We start from the raw sequence: 16,569 nt of genomic DNA, 5'->3' as shown, positions 1-16,569 counted from the left end.
ATACGCGAGTGCAATTTGTACTAAGTATGGCAATGGGAGTGCAATAGTGACTTTCCTTAGAAGAAAACAAATTCTGCTCATAGGACCAGAAACTGCATGTGATTCAACTCCATTTATAAATGCAAAACCAACTCTAGCTCGCCTTACAAAAAACACACTCTGCTTTTGAGAAAGGAACACACTTCTACTCTACTGTGTTTCCAAAGGGCCAGAGCAGTGAGGTTGCTCTGAACAAAATTACAGTGCTTCCTACACACATGGGTTCAAATCTGCCTAGGAAACTGACAAGAACAGTAGCTTCTCTTCTGTCCAATACACTATAATTGCTGGGAAAAGACGCGAGTGCTATTTGCATTGTGTATGGCAATATGAGCGCAATAGTGACTTTCCATACAAGGAAACAGCTCTTGCTCTTAAGACAAGAAACGGCATGTGATTCAACTCTGTTTATGTAGTAGAAACCAATCCTACCTTTCCTTACAAGGAACACACTCTGCTTTTGAGAAAAGAGCACTCTTCTACTCTACTCTGTTTCTCATATGGCCAGAACAGTGAGCTTGCTCAGCACAAAAGAACTGTGTTTCAAAACACATGGGCCATATCTAGTTCAACTCTGCTAAGGAAACTGACAAGAGCAGTAGCTTATCTTCCTTTCAATACACTGTACTTGCTGGGAAAAGACGTGAGGGTTATTTGTACTGTGTATGTCATTGGGAGCAAAGAGTGACTTTCTTTACCAGAAAACAACTCTTGCTCGTGGCACCAGAAACTGCATGTGATTCTACACCATTTATTATTGTGAAACAACACTAGCACGCCTTACTAAAAACACACTGTGCTTTTGAGAAAAGAGCACTCTTCTTCTCTACTCTGTTTATTACAGGGCCAGAACAGTGAGCTTGCTCTAAACAAAAATCTGTGCTTCCTACTCAGACCGGCCACTCCTAGTTCAACTCTTCTTACGAAATTGGCAAGAACATTAGCTTCTCTTCAGTCCAATACACTGTACTTGCTGGGAACAAATGTGAGGGCTATTTGTACTGTGTATGGCAAAGGGAGCACAATAGTGACATTCCTTACTAGAAAAAAATTCTAACCTGTAGCACCAGAAACTGCATGTGATTCGACTCTGTTTATGAATGGGAAACCAACACAATCTCGCATAACATGAAGCACATTCTGCTTTTGAGAAAAGAGCACACTTCTACTCTACTGTGTTTCCTAAAGTGTCAGAACAGTGAGATTGCTCATAACAAAAGAACTGTGCATCCTCCACACATGGGCCATATCTAATTCAACTCTGCTTAGGAGACTGACAAGAACATTACCTTCTCTTCAGTACAATACACTGTCCTTGTTGAAAACAGACTCTTGTGCTATTTGCACTGTGTAAGGCAATGGGAGCGCAATACTGACTTTCCTAACCAGAAAACAACTCTTTGTCGAAGGACCAGAAACTGCATGTGATTCAACTCTGTTTTTTCAATGAGAAAAAAACACTAGCTCGCCTTACAAGAAACACACTCTGCTTTTGAGAAAAGAGCACTCTTTATTCTACTCTGTTTCCTATAGGTGCAGAACAGAGTGCTTGCTCAAAACAAAAGAACTGTGCTTCCTACACACACGGGAATTATCTAGGTCAACTCTGCTTTGGAAACTGACAAGAACAGTAGTTTCTCTTCAGCGCAATACACTGTACTTGCTGGGAACAGACGAGAGTGCTCTTTTTACTGTGTATGCCATTGGGAGCACAATAGTGACTTTTCTTACCAGAAAACTATTCTTGGTAGTAGGAGCAGAAACTGCATGTGATTCTACTCCGTTAATGAATGCGAAACAAACACTAGCTTGCCTTACAAAAAACACACTCTGTTTTTGAAAAAAGAGCACTCTTCTACTCTACTCTGTTTCCTATATGGCCAGAACAGTGAGCTTGCTCAAAACAAAAGAACTGTGCTTCCTACAAACAAAGGCCATACCTAGTTCAAGTCTACTTAGGAAACTGAGAAGAACAGTAGCTTCTCTTCAGTCTGAAACACTGTACTTGCTTTAAACAGACCTGAGTGCTATTTGCACTGTATGGCAAAGGGAGTGCATTAGTGAATTTCCTTACCAGAGAACATCTCTTGTTCGTAGGACCAGAAACTGCATGTGATTGAACTCGGATTTTGAATGTGAAACCAAAACTCGCTAGCCTTACAAGAAACACACTCTGTTTTTGAAAAAAGAGCACTCCTCTTTACTCTGTTTCCTACAGGGCCAAACAGTGATCTTGCTCAGAACAAAAGAACTGTGCTTACTAAAAAATCAGACCATACCTAGTTCAACTCTGCTATGGAAACTGACAAGAACATTAGCTACTCTTCAGCCCAATACTCTGTACTTGCTGGGAACAGACATGAGTGCTATTTGTTCTTTGAATGGCAATGGGAGCACAATAATGACTATCCTTACCAGAAAAATACTCTTGAACTTAAGTACAGAAACTGCATGTGATTCAGCTCCGTTTCTGTGGTGATATCCAACACTACATTGCCGTACAAGAAACACAATCTGCTTTAGCGAAAAAAACACTCTTCTATTCTACTCTGTTTCCTATAGGGACAGAACAGTGAGATTGCCTAGAACAAAAGAACTGTGCTTCCTCCACACAAGGCCCTATCTAGTTCAACTCTGCTTAGTAAACTGACAAGAACAGTAGCTTATCTTCAGACCAATATACTGTACTTGCTTGGAACAGACGCGCGTGCTATTTGCATTGCGTATGGCAATGGGAGTGCAATAATGACTTTCCTTACCAGAAAACAAATCTTACTCGTAGGACCAGCAACTGCATGTGATTCAACACCATTTAAGAATGTGAAACAAACAGTAGCTCGTCTTACAAGACACACTCTCCTTTTGAGAGAAGAGCACTCTTTCACAAAACTGTGTTGCCTATATGGTCAGAACAGTGAGCTTGCTCAGAACTAAAGAAATGTGCTTCCTAAACACACAAGCCATACCTAGTTCAAGTCTGCTTAGGTAACTGACAAGAAGAGTAGCTTCTCTTCAGTCCAATACACTGTACTTGCTGGGAACAGATTCCAGTGCAATGGAAATTGGAGCGAAATAGTGACTTTCCTTACCAGAAAACAACTCTTCCACGTAGGACCAGAAACTGCATGTGATTCAACTCCGTTTATGAATGGGAAACAAACACTAGTTCTCCTTACAAGCAACACACTCAACTACTGAGAAAAGCTCACTCTTCTACTCTACTGTGTTTCCTATTGGGCCAGAAGAGTGAAATTGCTCAGAAAAAAACTGTGCTTCCTACACACACGGGCAATATCTAGTTTATCTCTGCTAAGGAACTGAGAAGAACAGCAGTTTCTCTTCATCAAATACCCTGTACTTGCTGGGACTTACTCGAGTGCTATTTGCAATGTGAATGGCAATGGGAGCGCAATATTGACTATCCTTACCAGAAAAAAAACCTTTCTCATAGGAACAGAAACTGCATGTGATTCAACTCCATTTGTGAATGGAAAACAGCATTATCTTGCCTTACAAGAAACACACTCTGCTTTTGAGAAAAGAGCACTCTTCTACTCTACTCTGTTTCCTATATGGCCAGAACAGTGAGCTTGCTCAGAACAAAAGAAATGTGCTTTCTACACACATGGGCCATATCTAGTTCAACTATGCTTAGGAAACTTACAAGAAAAGTAGCTTCTCTTCAGTCCAATATACTGTACGTGCTGGGAACAGACTCAAATGCTATTTGCACTGTGTATTGCAATGGGAGTGCAATAGTGACTTTCCTTACCAGAAAAAAACTCTTGCTTGTAGGTCCAGAATCTGCATGTGATTCAGCTCCGTTTATGAATGGGAAACAAACTCTAGCTCGCCTTATAAGAAACACACCCTGCTTTTGAGAAAAGAGCACTCATCTACTCTACTGTATTTCCTATAAGCTAGAACAGTGAGCTTGCTCAGAACAAAAGAACTGTGCTCCCAACACACACAGGCCATATCTAGTTCAACTCTCCTTAGGAGACTGACAAGAGCAGAAGCTCCTCTTCAGTCCAATACACTGTACTTGCTGGCAACAGACGCGAGTGCTATTTGCACTGTGTATGGCAATGGGAGCGCAATAGTGACTTTCCTTACAAGAAAACATCTCTTGCTCATAGGACCAGAAACTGCAGGTGATTCAACTCTGTTTATCAATGGGAAAAAAATACTAGCTCGTCTTACAAGAAACACATTCTGCTTTTGAGAAAAGAGCACTCTTCTACTCTACTGTGTTTCCATGGGGCCAGAACAGTGAGCTTTCTCAGAACAAAAGAACTGTGCTTCCTACACACATGGACCATATCTAGTTCAACTCTACTTAAGAAACTGACAAGAACAGTAGCTTCTCTTCAGTCCTATACACTGTAATAGCTGGAAACAGACGCAAGTGCTATTTGCACAGAATATGTCAATGGAAGCATAATACTGACTTTCCATACCAGATAACTACTCTTGTTCATAGGACCAGAAACTGCATGTGATTCAACTCCGTTTATGAATGGAAAACAAACAATAGCTCGCCATACAAGAAACACACTCTGCTTTTGTGAAAAGAGCACTCTTCTACTCTACTGTGTTTCTGTAGTGCCAGAACAGTGAGCTTGCTGAGAAAAAAGAACTGTTCTTCCTACACACACGCTGTATATACAGTTCAACTCTGCTTTGGAAACTGACAAGAACAGTACAATTCAGTCCAATACACTGTACTTGCTGGGAACAGACCCTAGTGCTTTTTGCACAGTATATGGCAATGGGAACATAATAGTGTCTTTCCATTCCAGAAAACAACTCTTGCTCAAAGGACCAGAAACTCATGTGATTCAACTCCATTTATCAATGGAAAACGAACAGTAGCCCGCCTTACAAGAAACACACTCTTCTTTTGAGAAAAGAGCACTCTTCTATCTGCTCTGTTTCAACAGGGCCAGAACAGTGAGTTTGCTCAGAACAAAAGAACTGTGCTTCCTACACACACCGGGCATATCTAGGTCAACTCTGCTTAGGAAACTGACAATAAGAGTAGCTTCTCTTCAGTCCAATACATGTACTTGCTGGGAACAGACGCGCGTGCTATTGCACAGTGTATGAAATTGGGAACACAATAGAGACTTTCTTACCAGAAAATAACTCACGCTTGTAGGACCAGAAACTGCATGTGATTCAACTCCGTTTATGAATGGAAACCAAACACTAGCTCGTCTTACAAGAAATACATTCTGCTTTTCAGAAAAGAGCACTCTTCTACTCAACTGTGTTTCCTATAGTGCCAGAACTGTGATCTTGCTCAGAACAAAAGAACTGTGCTTCCTACCCACACGGACCATATACAGTTCAACTCTGCTTAGTAAACTGACAAGAACAGTAGCTTCTCTTCAGTCCAATACACTGTACTTGCTGGGAACAGATGCGAGTGCTATTTGCACTGTGTATGGCAATGGGAGCGCAACAGTGACTTTTCTTACCAGAAAGCAACTCTTGCTCTTAGGACCAGAAACTGCAAGTGATTCAACTCCGTTTATGAATGGGAAACAAACACTAGCTCACCTTACAGAAACACACTCTGCTTTGAGAAAAGAGCACTCTTCTACTCAACTGTGTTTCCTAAAGTGCGTGAACTGTGAGCTTGCTCAGAACAAAAGAACTGTGCTTCCTACACACACGGGCTATATACACGTTCAACTCTGTTTAGGAAACTGACAAGAACAGTAGCTTCTCTTCTTTTCAATACAATGTACTTTCTGGGAACAGACGCGAGGTCTATTTTCTCTGCGTATGGCAATGGGAGCTCAATAGTTAATTTCCTTACCAGAAAACAACTCTTGCTCATAGGACCAGAAACTGCATGTGATTCAACTCCGTTTATGAATGTGAAACAAACACCAGGTCGCCTTACAAGAAACACATTCTGCTTTTCAGAAAAGAGCACTCTTCCACTCTACTCTGTTTCCTATAGGGCCAGAACAGTGAGCTTGCTCAGAACAAAAGAACTGTGCTTCCTACACACCGGGGCATATCTAGTTCAACTGTGCATAGGAAACTGAAAAGAACAGTATCTTCTCTTCAGTCCAATACACTGTAGTTCTTCGAAACAGATGCAAATGCTTTTTGCACTGTGTATGGCAATGGGATCACAATAGTGACTTTCAATACAAGAAAACAACTCTTGCTCGTATGACCAGAAACAGCATGTGATTCAACTCCGTTTATGAATGGGAAACAAACACTAGCTCGCCTTACAAGAAACACACTTTGCTTTTGAGAAAAGAGCACTCTTCATCTGTACTGTGTTTCCCTAAGGCTAGTACAGTGAGGTTGCTCAGAACGAAAGAATTGTGCTTCCTACACACGGGCCATACCTAGTTCAACTCTGCTTAGGAAACTGACAAGAACAGTAGATTCTCTTCAGTCCAATACACTGTACTCGCTGGGAACAGACGGGAAAGCTATTTGCACTGTGTATGGCAATGGGATCACAATAGTGACTTTCCTTACCACAAAACAACTCTTACTCATAGGACCAGAAACTGCATGTGATTCAACTTCATTTATGAATGGGAAACAAACACTAGCTCTCCTTTCAAGTAACACACTCTGCTTTTGGGAAAAGAGCATTCTTCTACTCTACTGTGTTTCTTATAAGGCCCGAACTATGAGCTTGAAGAGAACAAAAGAATTGTGCTTCCTAAACACACAGGCTACGTACATGTACAAATCTGCTTAGAGAACTGACAAGAACAGTAGGTTCTCTTCAGTTAAAAACACTGTACTTGCTGGGAACAGACACGAGTGCTATTTGCAATTTCTATGGCAATGGGAGCGCAATAGTGACTTTCCTCACCAGAAAACAACTCTTGTGAGTAGGACCATAACCTGCATGGAATTCAACTCCATTTATGAATGGAAAACAAACACTAGCGCGCTTTACAAGAAACACACTCTGCTTTTGAGAAAAGAGCAATCTTTGCCTCTACTGAGTTTCCTATAGGGCCAGAAAAGTGAGCTTGCTGAGAACATAAGATCTGTGTTTCCTACAAACACGGGTAATATCCAGTTCAACTCTGCTTAGGAAACAAACAAAAACAGTAGCTTCACTTCAAGCCAATATACTGTACTTCCTGGGAATAAGCGCGATTGCTACTTGTACTGGGTATGGCAATGGGAGCACAATAGTGACTTTCCTTACCAGAAAACAACTCTTGCTTGTAGGACCAGAAACTGCATGTGATTCAACTTCGTTTATGATTGAGAAACAAACACTAGCTTGCCTTACAAGAAACACACACTGCATTTGAGAAAAGAGCACTCTTCTACTCTAGTGTGTTTCCACAGGGCCAGAACAGTGAGATTGCTCAGAACAAAAGACCTGTGCTTCCTACACACATGGACCATATCTAGTTCAACACTGCTTAAGAAACTGACAAGAACAATAGCTTCTCTTTAGTCCAATACAGTGTACTTGCTGGGAACAGATGCGAGTTGCAATTTGCACTGTATATGGCAATAGGGACATAAGGGTGACTTTCCTTACCAGAAAAAATCTCTTTCTCATAGGACCAGATACTTCATGTGATACAACTCCTTTTATGAATGGGAAACAAACACTAGCTCGCCTTACAAGAAACACACTCTGCTTTTGAGAAAAAAGAACTCCTCTACTCTACTGTGTTTCCTGTAGAGCCAGAAAAATGAGCTTCCTGAGAACAAAAAACTGTGCTTCTTACAAACACAGGTAATATGTAATTCAACTTTGCTTAGCTAACTTAAAAGAACAGTAGATTCTCTTCAGGCCAATACACTGTGCTTGCTGGGAACAGGCAAGATTGCTATTTGTACTGTGTATGTCAATGGGAACACAATAGTTACTTTCCTTTCAGAAAACATCTCTTGCTGGTAGAACCAGAAACTGCATGTGATTCGACTCCATTCATGAATGGGAAACAAACACTAGCTCGCCTTACAAGAAACACACTCTGCTTTTGAGAAATGCGCACTCTTCTACTCTACTGTGTTTCTGTAGGGCCAGAACAGTTAGCTTGCTCAGAACAAAAGAACTGTGCTTCCTACACACACGTGTCATATCTAGTTCAACTCTGCTTAGGAAACTGACAAGAAGAGTACTTCTCTTCAGTCCAATACACTGTACTTTCTGGCAACAGACGCGAGTGCTTTTTTACTGTGTATGGTAATGGGAGAACAATAGTGACTTTCCTTACTAGAAAACAGCTCTTGCTCATAGGACCAGAAACTGCATTGGATCCAACTCCGTTCATGAATGAGAAATAATCACTAGTTCACCTTACAAGAACACACTCTGCTTTTGAGAAAAGAGCACTCTTCTACTCTACTGTGTTTCCTACAGGGCCAGAACAGAGTGCTTGCACAGAACAAAAGAACTGTGCTCCCTAAACACAGGGGCCATATCTAGTTCAACTCTGCTTAGAAAACTGACAAGAACAGTAGATTTTCTTCAGTCCAATGAACTGTACTTGCTGGGAACAGATGCTAGTGCTATTTTCACTGTGTATGGCAATGGGAGCATAATAGTGACTTTCCTTACCATACAAAATCTCTTGTTCATAGGACCAGAAACTGCATGAGATTCATCTCCATGTAAGAATGGGAAACAAACACTATCTCACCTTAAAAGAAACACATTCTGCTTTTGATAAAAGAGCACTCTTCTACTCTACTGAGTTTCCAAAGTGCCAAAAAAGTAGGCTTGCTCAGATCAAAAGAAATGTGCTCCCTAAACACATGGGCCATATCTAGTTCAACTCTACTTAGGAAACTGACAACAACTGTAGCTTTTCTTCAGTCCAATGCACTGTACTAGCTGGGAACAGACGCAAGTGCTATTTGCACTGTGTTGCAATGGGAGCACAGTAGTTACTTTCCTTACCAGAAAACAACTCTTGCACATAGGACCAGAAACTGCATGTTATTCTACTCCGTTCATGAATGCAAAACAAACACTATCTTGCCTTACAAGGAGCACACTCTGCTTTGAGAAAAGAGCACTTTCTACTCTATTGTGTTTCCTATAGGGCCAGAACAGAGTGCTTGCACAGAACAAAAGAACTGTGCTCCCTACACACAGGGGTCATATCGAGTTCAACTCTGCTAAGAAAACTGTCAAGAACAGTAGGTTTTCTTCAGTCCAATACACTGTACCTGCTGGGAACAGAAGCAAGTGCTACTTTCACTGTGTATGGCAATGGGAGCAAAATATTGACTTTCCTTACCATAAAAATCTCTTGCTCTTGGGACCAGAAACTGCATGTGATTCAACTCCGTTTATGAATGGGAAACAAAAGGTTGCTTGCCTTACAAGAAATACACTCTGCTTTTGAGAAAAATGCACTCTTTACTCTACTGTGTTTCCTATACGGCCAGAACAGAAAGCTTGCTAAGAGCAAAAGAACTGCGCTTCCTACACACACGGGCCATATCTAGTTCAACTCTGCTTAGAAAATTGACAAGAACAGTAGCTTCTCTTCAGTCCAATACACTGTACTTGCTGGGAAGAGATACGAGTGCTATTTTCACTGTGTATGGCAGTGGGAGGATAATAGTGACTATTTTTTTTTTTTACCAGAAAACAACTCTTGCTAGTAGGACCAGAAACTGCATGTGATTCACCTCATTTATGAATGGGAAAGAACACTAGCTCGCCTTACAAGAAACACACTCTGCTTTTGAGAAAATAAAAGAGCACTCTTCTACTCTACTGTGTTTCTGTAGGGCCAGAACAGTTAGCTTGCTCAGAACAAAAGAACTGTGCTTCCTACACACACGGGCCATATCTAGTTCAACTCTGCTTAGGAAACTAACAAGAAGAGTAGCTTCTCTTCAGTCCAATACACTGTACTTTCTGGGAACAGACGCGAGTGCTATTTGCACTGTGTATGGTAATGGGAGCACAATAGTGACTTTCCTTACCAGAAAACAACTCTTGCTCATAGAACCAGAAGCTGCATGGGATTCAACTCCATTCATGAATGAGAAATAATCCCAAGCTCACCTTACAAGAACACACTCTGCTTTTGGATAAGAGCACTCTTTTACTCTACTGTGTTTCCTACAGGGCCAGAACAGAGTACTTGCACAGAACAAAAGAACTGTGCTCCGTAAACACATGTGCAATATCTAGTTCAACTCTGCTTAGAAAACTGACAAGAACAGTAGATTTTCTTCAGTCCAATGCACTGTACTTGCTGAGAACAGATGCTAGTGCTATTTTCACTGTGTATGGCAATGGGAGCATAATAGTGACTTTCTTTACCATACAAAAACTCTTGCTCGTAGGACCAGAAACTACATGAGATTCATCTCCATGTAAGAATGGGAAACAAACACTATCTCGCCTTAAAAGAAACACACTCTGCATTTGAGAAAAGAGCACTCTTCTACTCTACTGAGTTTCTTAAGTGCCAAAAAAGTGAGCTTGCTCAGAACAAAAGAACTGTGGTCCCTAAGCACATGGGCCATATCTAGTTCAACTCTGCTTGGAAACTGACAACAACAGTAGCTTTTCTTCAGTCCAATGCACTGTACTAGCTGGGAACAGACGTGAGTACTATTTGCACTGTGTTGCAATGGGAGCACAGTAGTGACTTTCCTTACCAGAAAACAACTCTTGCTCATAGGACCAGAAATTGCATGAGATTCAAATCCACGTAAGAATGGGAAACAAACACTATTTTGCCTTAAAAGAAACACACTCTGCTTTTGAGAAAAGAGCACTCTTCTACTCTACTGAGTTTCCAAAGTGCCAAAAGAGTGAGCTTGCTCAGAACAAAAGAACTGACTCCCTACACACATGGGCCATATCTAATTCAACTCTACTTAGGAAAATGACAACAACAGTAGCTTCTCTTCCGTCCAATACACTGTACTTGCTGGGAATAGAGACGAGTGCTATTTGCAGTGTGTTGAAATGGGAGCACAGTAGTGACTTTCCTTACCAGAAAACAATTCTTGCTCTTAGGACCAGAAACTGCATGTGATTCTACTCCATTTATATGTGAAAAAAACACTATCTTGCCTTACAAGGAGCACATTCTGCTTTTGAGAAAAGAGCACTTTCTACTCTATTGTGTTTCCTATAGGGCCAGAACAGAGTGTTTGCACAGAACAAAAGAACTGTGCTCCCTACACACAGGGACCATATCTAGTTCAACTCTGCTAAAAAAAACTGACAAGAACAGTAGGTTTTCTTCAGTCCAATATACTGTACCTGCTGGGAACAGACACGTGTGCTATTTTCACTGTGTATGGCAATGGGAGCGCAATATTTACTTTCCTTACCATAAAAAAACTCTTGCTTTTAGGAGCAGAAACTTCATGTGATTTAACTCCGTTTATGAATGGGAAACAAATGCTCGCTTGCCTTACAAGAAACACACTCTGCTTTTGAGAAAAATGCACTCTTTACTCTACTGTGTTTTCTATAGGGCCAGAACAGAAAGCTTGCTCAGAACAAAAGAACTGTGCTTCCTACACACACGGGCCATATCTAGTTCAACTTTGCTAAGAAAATTGACAAGAACAGTAGCTTCTCTTCAGTCCAATACACTGTACTTGCTGGGAAGAGTTACGAGTGCTATTTTCACTGTGTATGGCAATGGGAGGGCAATAGTGACTTTTTTTTTTTACCAGAAAACAACTCTTGCTAGTAGGACCAGAAACTGCATGTGATTCACCTCGTTTATGAATGGGAAACAACACTAGCTCGCCTTACAAGAAACACACTCTGCTTTTGAGAAAAGAGCACTCTTCTACTCTACTGTGATTCCTATAGGGCCAGAAGAATGAGCTTGCTCAAAAAAAGAAATTGTGTTTCCTTCACACACGGGTCATATCTAGTTCAACTCTGCATAGGAGACTGACAACAACAGTAGCTTCTCTTCGGTCCAATTCACTGTACTTGCTGGGAACAGACGTGAGTGCTATTTTCACTGTTTTGCAATGGGAGCACAATAGTGATTTTCCTTACCAGAAAAAAACTCTTGCTTGTAAGTCTAGAAACTGCATGGTATTCAACTCTGTTTATGAATGGGAAACAAATACTAGCTAGTCTAACAAGAAACACACTCTGCTTTGGAGAAAAGAGCACTCTTCTACTCTACTGTATTTCCTATAGGGACAGAACAGTGAGCTGCTCAGAACAAAAGAACAGTGCTTCCTACACACATGGGTCATATCTAGTACAACTCTGCTTAGAAATCTGACAAGAACAGTAGCTTCTCTTCAGTCCAATAAACTGTACTTGCTGTCAAGAGACATGAGTGCTATTTGCACTGTGTATGGCAATAGGTGCACAATTGTGATGTTCCTTACCAGAAATCAACTCTTCCTCGCAGGAACAGACTGCATGTGATTCAACTCCGTTTATGAATGTGAAACAAACACTGTCTTCCCTTACAAGAAGGACACTCCGCTTTTTAGAAAAGAGCACTTTCTACTCTATTGTGTTTCCTATAGGGACAGAACAGAGTGCTTGCACAGAACAAAAGAACTGTGCTCCTTAAACACAGGGGCCATATCTAGTTCAACTCTGCTTAGAAAACTGACAAGAACAGTAGATTTTCTTCAGTCCAACACACTGTACTTGATGGAACAGACGCAAGTGCTATTATGTCTGTGTATGGCAATGGGAGCGCAATAGTGACTTTCCTTACCATAAAAAACTCTTGCTCCTAGGACCAGAATCTGCATGTGATTCAACTCCATTTATGAATGGGAAACAAATACTAGCTTGCCTTACAAGAAACACACTCTGCTTTTGAGAAAAGAGCACTCTTCTTCTCTACTGTGTTTCCTAAAGGGCCAGATCAGTGAACTTGCTAGGAACAAAAGAACTGTCTTCCTACACACACGGGCCATATCTAGTTCAACTGTGCTTAGGAAACTGACAAGAACAGTAGCTTCTTTTCAGTTTAATACACTGTATTTTCTAGAACAGACGCGAGTTCTATTTGCACAATGTATGACAATTGGAAGACAATAGTGACTTTCCTTATTTGAAAATAACTGTTGCTTTTAGGAACAGAAACTGCATGTGCTTCAACTCCGTTTATGAATGGGAAACGAACACTAGTTCGCCTTACAAAAATCACACTCTACTTTTGAGAAAAGAGAACTCTTCTACTCTACTGTGTTTCCTATAGGGACAGAACAGTGAACTGCTCAGAACAAAAGAACAGTGCTTCCTACACACACAGACCATATCTAGTTCAACTCTGCTTAGAAATGTGACAAGAACAGTAGCTTCTCTTCAGTCCAATAAACTGTACTTGCTGGGAACAGAGGCGAGTGCTATTTGCACTGTGTATGACAAAGGGAGCACAATAGTGACTTTCCTTACTCGAAAACAACTCTTGCTCATAGGAACAGAAACTGCATGTGATTCAACTTCGTTTATGAATGGGAAACAAACGCTAGCTCGCCTTACAAGAAACACACTGTAATTTGTGAAAAGAACACTAATGTACTCAACTGTGTTTCCTATAGGGACAGATAAGTGAGCTGCTCAGAAAAATGAACTGTGCTTACTAAACACACGGGCCATATCTAGTTCAACTTTGCTTAGGAAAGTGACGAAAACAGTAGCTTCTCTTCAGTCCAATACATTGTACTTGCTGGGAACAGACGGGAGGAATTTTGCACTGTGTATGGAAATGGGAGCGCCATAGTGACTTTCCTTACCAGAAAACAAATCTTCCTCTTAGGTACAGAAACTGGATGTGATTCAACTCCTTTTATGAATGGAAAAGTGACACTAGCTCGCCTTCCCGGAAACACACTCTGCTTTTTAGAAAAGAGCAATCTTCTAATCTACTTTGTTTCCAAAGTGCCAGAACAGTTAACTTGCTCAGAACAAAAGAACTGTTCTGCCTACACACTCAGGTCATATGTAGTTCAACTCTGCTTAGGAAACTGAAAAGAACAGTTGCTTCTCTTCAGTACAATACACTGTACTTTCTGGGAACAGACAAGAGTCCTGTTTTCACTGTGTATGGCATAGGGAGGGCAATAGTGACTTTGCTTACCAGAAAACAACTCTTTCTTGTACGACCAGAAACTGCATGTAAGTCACTTCATTGATGAATGGGAAACAAACACTCGCTTGCCTTACAAGAAACACACTCCACTTTAAAAAAAAAAAAAGCACTCTTCTACTCTACTGTGTTTCCTATAGGGCCAGAAAAGTGAGCTTGCTCAGAACAAAGGAACTGTGCTTCCTACACCCACGGGCCATATCTAGTTCAACTCTGCTAGGTAACGGACAAGAACAGTAGCTTCTCTTCAGTCCAATACACTGTTCTTGCTGCGAACAGACTCGAGTGCTATTTGCACTCTGTATGGCTATGGGAGCACAATTTTGACTTTTCTTACCAGAAAACAATGATTGATCATAGGACCAGAAACTGCATGTGATTCAACTCCGTTTATGAATGGGAAACAAACACTAGCTCGCATTACAAGAAACACACTCTGCTTTTGAGAAAAGATCTCTCTTCTATTGTACTGTGGTTCCTATAGGGCAAGAACAGTGATCTTGGTCAGAACAAAAGATCTGTGCTTCCTAAACACACGAGGCATATCCAGTTCACCTATTCTTAGGAAACTGACAAGAACTGTACCTTCTCTTCAGCACAATAAACAGTACTTGCTGGGAATAGACAAGAATACTATTTGTACAATATATAGCAATGGGATCACAATATTGACTTTCCTTACCAGAAAACAACTCTTGCTCATAGGACCAGAAACTGCATGTGATTCAACTCCGTTTATGATTGGGAAACAGATGCTAGTTCACCTTACCAGAAACACACTCTTCTTTTGAGAAAACAGCACTCTTTTACTCTACTATGTTTCCAAAGGGCTAGAACAGTTAGCTTGCTCAGAACAAAAGAACTGTGCTTCCTACACACTTGGGCCACATCTAGTTCAACTCTGCTTAGGAAACTGACAGGAACACTAGCTTCTCTTCAGTCCAATACATTGTACTTGCTGGGAACCGATGTGAGTGCTGCTTGCACTGTATATGGCAATGGAAAAGCAATAGTGACATTTCATACCAGAAAACAACTTTTGCTCTTAGGACTGGAAACTGCATGTGATTCAACTCCGTTTATAAATGGGAAACAAACACTAGCTCGCTTTATGATAAACACACTCTGCTTTTGACAAAAGAGCACTCTTCTACTCTACTGTGTTTCCTATAGGGCCAGAACAGAGAGCTTACTCAGAACAAAAGAACTGTACTTCTTACACACTCGGACCATATCTAGATCAACTCTGCTTAGGAAACTGACAAGAACAGTATTATCTCTTCAGTTCTATAAACTGTACTTGCTGGAAACAGATGCGAGTGCTATTTTCACTGTGTATGGCATGGGAGCACAATAGTGACTTTCCTTACCAGAAAACAACTCTAGCTCGTAGGACCAGAAACTGCATGTGATTCAACTCTGTTTATGAATGATAAACAAACACTAGCTCGCTTTACAAGAAACACACTCTACTTTTGAGAAAAGAGCACTCTTCTACTATACTGTGTTTCCAATAGGCCAGAATAGGGAGCTGCTCAGAATAAAAGAACTGTGCTTCAAACACACACGAGCCATATCTAGTTCAACTCTGCTTATGAAACCTACAAGAACAGTAGCTTCTCTTCAGTCCAGTACACTGTACTTGCTGAGAACAGATGCGAGTTCTATTTTCACTGTGTATGACAATTGGAACGCAATTGTGACTTTACTTACCAGAAAACAACCCTTGCTCGTATGACCAGTAACTGCATGTGATTCAACTCCGTTTTTGAATTCAAAACAAACAATACCTTGCCTTACAAGAAGCACACTCTAGTTTTGAGAAAAGAGCACTTCTCTACTCTATTGTGTTTCCTAAAGGGCCGGAACAGAGTGCTTGCACAGAACAAAAGAACTGTGCTCACTACACACACGGGTAATATCTAGTTCAACACTGCTTAGGAAACTGATAGGAACAGTAGCCTTTCTTCAGTCCAATACAATGTACTTGCTGGGAACAAACGCGAGTGCTATTTTCACTGTGTATGGCAATGGGAGCACATTAGTGACTTTCCTTATGAGAAAACAACTCTTGCTTGTACGACCAGAAAATGCATGTGTTATACCTCCATTTAAGAATGTGAAACAAACATTACCTCGCCTTAAAAGAAACACACTCTGCTTTTGAGAAAAGAGCACTCTTCTACTCTACTGTGTTTCCTTAAGGGTCAGAACAGTGAGCTTGCTCAGAACAAAAGAACTGTACTTCCTACACACTCGGGCCATATTTAGTTCACCTCTGCTTAGGAAACTAAAAAGAACAGTAGCTTCTATTCAGTCCAATAAACTGTATTTGCTGGAACAGACTCGAGTGCTATTTGCCTTAAGTGTGGCAATGTGAGCACAACAGTAACTTTCCTTACTAGAAAACAACTCTTGCTCTTAGGAACAGAAACTGCATGTGATTCAA

Source organism: Peromyscus eremicus, unplaced genomic scaffold (assembly GCF_949786415.1).
Source record: "Peromyscus eremicus unplaced genomic scaffold, PerEre_H2_v1 PerEre#2#unplaced_97, whole genome shotgun sequence".
NCBI lineage: Eukaryota > Metazoa > Chordata > Mammalia > Rodentia > Cricetidae > Peromyscus > Peromyscus eremicus.
This window is presented reverse-complemented; position numbering follows the sequence as displayed.